We start from the raw sequence: 8,762 nt of genomic DNA on the forward strand, positions 1-8,762 counted from the left end.
TCTACCAGTTGCGACCAGGATTCTCACCCTGACCTGGTTGAATTGGTGAACTGATGAAACTTTTTGATTATTTCTTTCCTTTTTTCTGGGGAGGGGGGGCAGGAATTCACTACATAGCCCAGCTCACCTTGAAATTTAAAAGCCAATTTTTTGTTTTTGTTTTGAAACAAGGTCTCACTGTGTAGACCTAGCTGGCCTAGACTCACTGTGTAGACCGGGCTGGCTTTGAACTCACAGAGATCCACCTGTCTCTGTGTCCCGAGTGCTGGAAATGATGATGGCTTGTGCCAACACGACTGACTTAATTTTTTAAATTTTATTTATTTTGTGTGTATGTGATGGGGCAGTGGTGCTTGTGCCACAGTGTTTGTGGAGATTAGAAGACAAAGCTGTGTGAGCTGGTTCTCTGCCTCCACCATATGGATCCTGAGAACTGAATTCAGATCTCAGGTTGGTGGCAGGTGCCTTTAACTGCTAAGCCATCTCACCAGCCCCACAACTGATTCCCTTAAAGCCCTCCAAATTTTAATTAAGACTCTTTTATGATCCCACATTACTCCTAAGTCTACAATCTACTTCATTCCCTCTGAAGACTCACAGTGGGCTATTCCTCCAGACAGACATCTTACTAGATGCAGACTCTTTACCTATCTCAGTATGCTACATCACTGGGACAGATGATCAAGGCTGTCACTGAGTACCAAGATAAGGGCAGCCCCAAGCCAAACTCCACCTTTTGGGGACCATCAGTTCATATTAATCTGGGAGAGTAAGTCTATTTTAAAATCCTGCCAACAAGATAAAAGGCCACTCCCAGTTGTCTGGACCAGACTATCAAACCCTCTTCCTATCCCCAACTGCAGTCAAGTTATAAGGTTTGTCACTGTGGGTTCATCTTAAGAAAGTTTTACCACCCAAAGCTAAAACAGTCTATTATTGTCTCTTTGAAATCTGTTTCCTCCTATGGTGTATCCCATCCTCAAACACTGCCAGGTCTCCACGAGTAGCCATGGTGTGAGGCCATCAGTTACCTCGCATTATAACCCCTCTCTTTATCCCTGACCCCAACAACATTGAACTCCTGTCCTGGGCACAGGATTCTCATCCTCACATCAGTATGGTAGTACCACTTACCGGTCTTCCTGGAATCCCTCTATGGCATCACCTTTAGCAACATGACTTATTCTTTGCTCAGTTCACAACTTCCTTCTTACTCTAATTCTTTAAATTTTAAAAATTATTTTTATTTATTTTATTTTATTTTGAGACAGGGTCTCCCTGTAGCCCCAGCTGGCCTGGAACTCACTATGTAGACCAGGCTGGCCTCAAACTCACAGAGCTCCGCTTGCCTCTACCTCCCAAGGGCAAAATTCCTTTCTTGTTTTCATTTTGTTCTGTGACATGGGGCTCTGCTTACTTGACCTTCTGGTATGATTAGTATCTTCCAGATTCCAAGCCATTAAGATCCAGACACTGTTGACTCAATGGTATCAATAGCTAATATCTTTCTCCCACCACTGATGACTGCTTGACCTCCAAGTGATGTCTCAGGCCAGCCTTGAACCTCCTGCAATAGTGGCTCACTCCTTTATGCCTTCCTTACATTCCTTTGAGTCTCTGACAGATAGACAACCCACCATCACTACACACATTCTCAGCTCTAAAGCAGCTCAAACAAAAGTAGATTCTTGCTCCTTTTCAGTGATTTGACCTTGCTGATCTGTCATGGGGGAAATGTACAGACAAAAAGGCCAAAATGAATGTCTAAAAAAGCTAAAACCCCACTCTCTAACCATCAACTGGACCCCCACCTTGGAGTCTGACTCGGTGACTTGAGATGCTTTATACAATTAGAGCCTAACTCCTAATGAACTCTGGTGTCTCTCCTGGAATGTCCAGTCTCAGGAAGATCAAAGGATGTCATACAGTTACTGCCTAACATGATAGAGAATCGCCCACATCCTATCTACTCAAAAACAGCCTCACACAAACAGCCCATGGAATAAAGCCAAGAAACTTCTCCTAACCGCCCTGAATGGACATCATGCCCTCTCGAGGGTGTGATTCTCTCTGAGAATTCACTTGCTGTGTTTTGTTGACACTGCATTTTCATTGTTAAAACTTTATGTCAATGCAATGGCCTTGGAGGCCGGAGAGGGTGTTGGAGCCCTTGGAACTGGAGTTTCCAAGATTGTTAGCCACCATGTGGGTGCTGGGAACAAAACCTGGGTCCTCTGCAAGAAAAGCCAATGCTCTTAGCTGCTGAGCAATCTCTCCAGCCCCCTGAACTATCTATAGCATCAAATGGATTAAGTTGTGTGAAAAAAAAAATTATAGTTGCAATTCTGTTGCAATGACCCATTTGCTCACTGAAGTCCTTTGAGGAATGGGTTACTTGAAACCCTATCTCAAAAAAATGAAACAAAAAAAAAAGCAGACATTCTAGTATAGGCAGGTGTGATGGTTAACATTGATTGCCAATTTGATCTGATCTGGAATCAACTAAGACTCACCCACTGAGTAGTATGCGAGGGATTTCCAGGAGGGGGGAAAATGAATTCTGACACTGTGGAAACACAAACAGGGGTCTGTTTTTGTTTCTGGAATAACACACTTATAGCAGGATTCGATTCATTAAAGGAATTCAGTCAGTCTACATCCTCTTTGAGCGGCCCATTCTTTTCTGTTTCTGTATAAAATGGGCTCAGATTGAATTCTGAGACATGGGTATCAAAGCCATGTCGGTAGCCTCAAAGCATTACTGCAAGATGTTATAGTTTGTAGCATGTTAGTTATGCACCTTCTAGAGTCTGACTGGGACCTTTAGGTGAGAACTCCCTTTCGTGGGGGGGGTTGTATATTTTTATTGAATTTTTATGTATTTCGTACACCACACCTTAATCATTTTTATACCCCCTTCCCCGTTGGCACCCTCCTATAGTTCCTCCACTGGATTTCATGAATTCTGTCATTTGTGTTAAGGCCTATTGAGCCAAGTTAGTAGCCCCAGACATCCCTCAGTGCAAGTTCATCCACTGGAATCTAGTCAACCTATCTAGAGTCACTCCCTTAAAGAAGATCAGCTCTCCCTCAGCCCACAGTAATCAACGGCCAATAGTTCTTCAGTTAATCTTGTGGTCTGCTGACCATTTCCACAGTTCCATGCTGGGTTTTTGTCTGCTTGAGTTTGCAGGGATCTTGTACACACTGTCACCATTGCTATAGGTTCATATGAGCAAGGTCCCAGGGGCTTCTCAGATTCTATTTCCATATGACCATGCATCATTTCCCCCGGCTCTTAGACTCTTTCTACCCCCAATTCCACAATGGTCCCTGAGCCCTGGGTGGGTGAAGTTTAATAAAGGAGTCCTGTCCAAGGACCCATTCTCTTCAGACTCTTATTCTTTACACTTTGGCCATTTGTGACCTTTTGTGTTCATCACCCTCTGTTGCATGAGGGAAGCTTCATTGATGAGAGTTGAGAGATGCATTAGAATTCTCTCTATCCCTTGTTTCACTATGTCCCATAAGCCTTAGCTGTAGAGATTTCACTATAGATGTGTCACTTAGGGTTAGGCATTTGACAGACACTTAATTTCTGTGAGTGACCAGTTGTGTAACTGCAATATTTTCTGTCTGTTGCAAAAGAAGCTTCTTTGATGAGTGACAACTGGCATACTCGTCTGTAAATACAAACATCCATATTTAGCACATGGTAAGAAATTACATTTGTCAAGAGATATGACAGCCTTTGGGTTCTCTCGAAGAGCTCTACCTTTCCAGCCATGTGTATTTGGCTATGTTTACAGTACCACACATGAGTTCCTTCCCATTGAGTGGGCTTTAAGTAGAATTAGGTAGCTGTGGATTACCCCCAATATAGTTTGCTGTGTCGGTCATTATTGTGGTTATTAAGCCTTAAATCTGAGTTTGGACCATCGATTGATGTTCTCCCTTAGCAATTTGCATTAGTGTCTTCCAAAACTATGAGAGCTAAACTTCAGGAAGGAGATTTCCAGGTCAGTTCCAGCTCCATTGTTCCAATCCCTGTGTCCAAATTATGTCCTGTCTTCAGAAATAGGATCTTACCTTCAAGTTCTGGAAGGCAATAAAGGGCTGTGACAATAGCAGCCTGTGTAATTTGGGGAGTCTCTTAAACTACCCTGGCCAACAACTTGAAGGGAGGGGTCTCCTGTCTGGCACTGTTTCTTGTTATATAGCCTTCAGTTATACAACTGGACTCATGGAGAGACACTGTATATGTAATGTTTCAGCAGGTTTTTGACCCTCTGTTTTTTTACACCAGCTAGGCATTATTTATTCTCTCTCTCTCTCTCTCTCTCTCTCTCCCTCTCTCTCTCTGTCTAACCCTCCCTCATCCTTCCCCAGTTGCAGTACCCCCATTTTCTCCATTTCACCCTTGATAATACCTGTCTCGTATGCCCCCCCCCGTTGATCTCCTTCTTCCCCTTTATCCTCACAGTTCCTTATATAACTCTCCTTTTCCTCCTCACATTTAAATATCCCCATTTTACCCATTTCCCCCTTAGCAACACCAGCCTCCTTTTGTTCTTCTCTTTCATGCTCCTTCTTCCGTTTACCTCCCTGGTTTCTTTCTATTTTCCTGCTCCTGAAGTTATATCATGATATATACTCACAAATATGAATAAGGCAGAACATATGTAGTTTGCTTTTCTGAGTCTGGATTACATCACTTAGTATAACACTTTCTAGTTCCATCCATTTACCTGCAAATTTCATGATTTTGTCTTTCTTTACCACTGAGTTGTGCACCATTGTGTAGCTGTACCACATTTCATTAACAATTCCTCAGCTGAGGGACATTTAGATCGTTTCCATTCCTTAAATATTGTAAAAAGAGCACCAAAAAAACAAGGATGTACAGGTATCTCTGCAGTAGGATGAGTGCTTTGGGTATATGCCAAGGAGTGGTATAACTTGATCATATGGTAACCAGCAGTGAATGAGTGTTCCCCTTTCTCTACATCCTTGCCAGCATTTGGTATATTTGTTTTCTTGATCTCAGCCAGTCTGACTGGGGTAAGATGGAATCTTAAAGTGGTTTTGATCTATCTTTCTCTAATTGCTAAGGATGTTGAGCACTTTTCAAGGTGTTTCTTAGCCATTTTTATTTCTGCGTTTGAGAACAATCTGTTCAAGTCCTTCACCATCTTTTTATTGGGTTTTGGCCGTTTGTTTCTTTTTTCAGTTCTTTGTATATTCTAGATATTAATCCTCTATCAGATGTGTAGCTGGTGAAGATTTCTGTAGGCTTCCTCTTCACTTCCCTAATTATTTCTTTTGCTGTACAGAAGCTTTTTACTTTAATGAAATCCCACTTACTGATTGTTGACCTAAATGCCTGGGCAATTGACGTCCAATTTAGAAAGGTCTTTCCTACACATTTATTTTGTATAGTACTGCATATGTTTTCTTCTAGCAGTTTCAGAGTTTTAGGTTTTACTTTGAGGCCTCCTGGAGGGTTGACTTTGGATGCAGGGTGAAAGCGTCCAATTTGTTCTTCTACAAGTGGAAATCCAGTTTTGCCAGCACCATTTGTTGAAGATGCTGTCTTCCCTCCATTATATTTTCTTGTCACCTTTGTCAAATATCAGGTGTCTGAAATTGCATATATTCATATTTGGGTCTTCTATTTAATCTACATATCTGTTTTTGTGCCAGTACCATGCTGTTTTTCTGACTATAGTTCTGCAATATAGCTTGAGATCTAGTATGGTGATGCCCCCAAGCATTGCTCTTTGCCCAAGATTGCTTTGGCTATCCAAGGTCTTTTGTGATTCCATATGAAGTTTAGGATGTTCTTTCTAGCTCTGTGAAGAATGTTATGGGGAATTTGACCAGTACTGCACTGAATCTATAGATTAATTTTGGTATGATGGTCATTTTCACAATATTAATTCTATCAATCCATGAGCACAGTAGGTCCTTCCATCTCCTGGTGTCTTCCTCTATCTATTTATTTAAAGATTTAAAATTTTCATTGTGGAGATCTTTAATGTCTTTAGTTAGGGTTTTTTCTAGATATTTTTTGAGGCTATTGTGAATAGGAGGGTTTCCTTGAATGCTTTTTCCCATTGCTTGTTATTAGTATATAGAAAGACTACTGATTTTTGTAAGTTGATTTTGTAACCTACCACTTTACTGAAATTATTAATCATTTCTAGCAGTTTTCTGGTGGAATTTTTAGGATCTCTTGTGTATAATATCATGTCAGCTACAAATAATAATTTGGCATCTTCCTATCTTTCTTAATTTCTTCTTTAACACATTCATCATTCAGGAGTGTGTTGTTTAATCTCCATGAGTTTGTGTCATTACTAGAGCTTCTGTTGGTGTTGATTTTAAGCTTTATTGTGCTGTGGTCCGATAGAATGCGTGGAATTGTTTTAATTTTTTGTATTTGTTGAGATTTGCTTTGTGCCCCAGTATGTGGTCAATTTTAGAGAAAGTTCCATGGGGTGCTGAATAGAAAGTGTATTCTTGGATGCTTGGGTGGAATATTTAGTAGATGTCTCTTAGGTCCATTTGTTGTATGGTATCATTTAATTCAGATGTCTCTCTATTCTTCATCCAGTTGACCTGTCTACTGGAGACAGAGGGGTATTGAAGCCACCTACTATTACTGAGTTGGGGTTAATCTGTGTCTTAAAGTCCTGTGGTACTGTTTTATGAAAGTGAGTGCACCAGAGTTTGGTGCATATATGTTCATGATTGTAATATCTTCTTGGTCAACTGTTCCTTTGATCAGAATGAAGTGACCCTCTTCATCTCCTCTGATTAGTTTTAGTTTGAAGTCTATTTTGTCAGATATTAGAATTGCAACCCTTGTTTCTTAGTGCCTTTTTCTTAAAATATTTTTTCTAAGAAATACTCTTTCACTTTAAGGTAGTGCCTATCTTTGAAGATGAAACGAGTTTCTTGCAGACAACAAAACAATGGATTTGGGACTGGGTGTGGTGGCACATGCCTTTAATCCCAGCACTCAGGACGTATAGGCAGGCAGATATCTGTGAGTTCAAGGCCAGCCTGGTCTACATAGTGAGTTCCAGGCCAGCTGGGGCTACAAGGAGACTCTGTCTCAAAAGAAAAAAAAAATGATGGATTTTGTTTCTTAATCCATTCAAATAGCCTGTGTCTTTTGACTGAGGCGTTCAGGTCATTTATATTTAAAGTTATTATTGAAAAGCTGTATATTGGTTGCCATCATTTTAATTTCTGTTTGCATTCTTGGTCTAACTCTTTGTTTACACATTTATACCTTCATTTAGGTTCTTTCTGCTGACCCTTGGGTATAGTCATTCCTTCAATTTTTTGTATTGCCTCTAGTAGTCACTGAAGGGCTGGTTTGGTGGCCATGAGTTCTTTCAGCCTATTCATGTCATGGAAGATTTTTCTTTCCCTATCAACTATAATATACAGTTTTTCTGGGTAAAGTATTCTGGGCCAACATGTATGTTCATTTAGAACTGGGAATACTTTGGTCCAGGCTCTTCTGGCTTTCATAGTTTACAATGAAAAGTCAGTTGTAATTCTGATGTGTTTTCCTTTATATGTGACTTGTTGTTTTTCTCTTGACGCTTTCAGTGTTCTCTCTTTAGTGTTTTTACTATGATATCCCATGGAGAGTGTCTTTTCTGGTCCTGTCTATTTGGTGTTCTATGTGCTTCTTGTATTTCTATGGGTATATTTTTTCTTAATTTTGGGAAATTTTCTTCTACAATCCCATTGAAGATCTAGTCAATATCATTTACCTGAGATTCTTTTTCCTCTATGCCTATGATATGTAAATTTGGCCTTGTCATGGTATCCCACATTTCCTGCATATTCCATTCCTGTGGGGTTTTTTTTTAATTTTTCATATTCTTTGCTTGAGTGGTCCAATTCTTCAGCTTTATCGTCTAATCTTGATACTCTGTTTTCCATTACATTCATTCTGTTGGGGCTTTCTCTTGTGGTTTCAAATTGGCTTATTGAGTTTCTCTCTTCCTTTTTCATTTCAGCCTGAGTTTTCTTTAATATTTCTGTCTCTTTTGTAAATTCAATCAGAAGTTTATCTCTATCTTCTTTTAGTTGTTTGTGTACTCTTTAAATTCATTGAATTCTTTGGTCATGTTTATGATTGCTCTTTTAAATTCTGTGTCCTGAGTTATCTCTAGAGGGTTCACATTGCAGAACTCTTCTGTAGGACTGATGCTGTTTGGTGGGAACATATCATTTTTGTTTTTCATATTTTGCATGTGTGTGTTGTGGTTTTGGTGTGTGGTTTCATTTTGTTGCTCATGACTCTGCTATGAAATTCAAGCCTTCCTATGATGAGTTGAAGTCTGATTCCATTTGTGTTATTGATGTTCCTTAGTTGGTCTCTGATTGTTTGGTCTAGGCTTCAGATTCTCTCTTTTGATTTTATATTGGAGGGACAAGATGGTTTCAGTCAGGTTACTGAGTATCTCTTAAGGAGGGCAAAGCAGCCCTGGCTTCAGACTCAGGTGGATAGAGCCAAGGTCCAAGGAGAGCAGATGGGAGATGGAAGTTTGGTCCCTACTAGTCAGCAGGGAAGCCTAAGCCCTGGAGCAGTGGAGGGATGTCAGCTGATCCCAAAGTGGGGCGATGGGCACAGCATGATTTGGGAAACTCACCAAACAGAGGCCCAAGTCAGGCACTCTCAGGCAGTCTCCAAAGGTCTCCCAATGTTATGTTTTGACATTAGGCCATATATATAT

Source organism: Nannospalax galili, unplaced genomic scaffold (genome assembly GCF_000622305.1).
Source record: "Nannospalax galili isolate Female #2095 unplaced genomic scaffold, S.galili_v1.0 scaffold395, whole genome shotgun sequence".
Lineage (NCBI taxonomy): Eukaryota > Metazoa > Chordata > Mammalia > Rodentia > Spalacidae > Nannospalax > Nannospalax galili.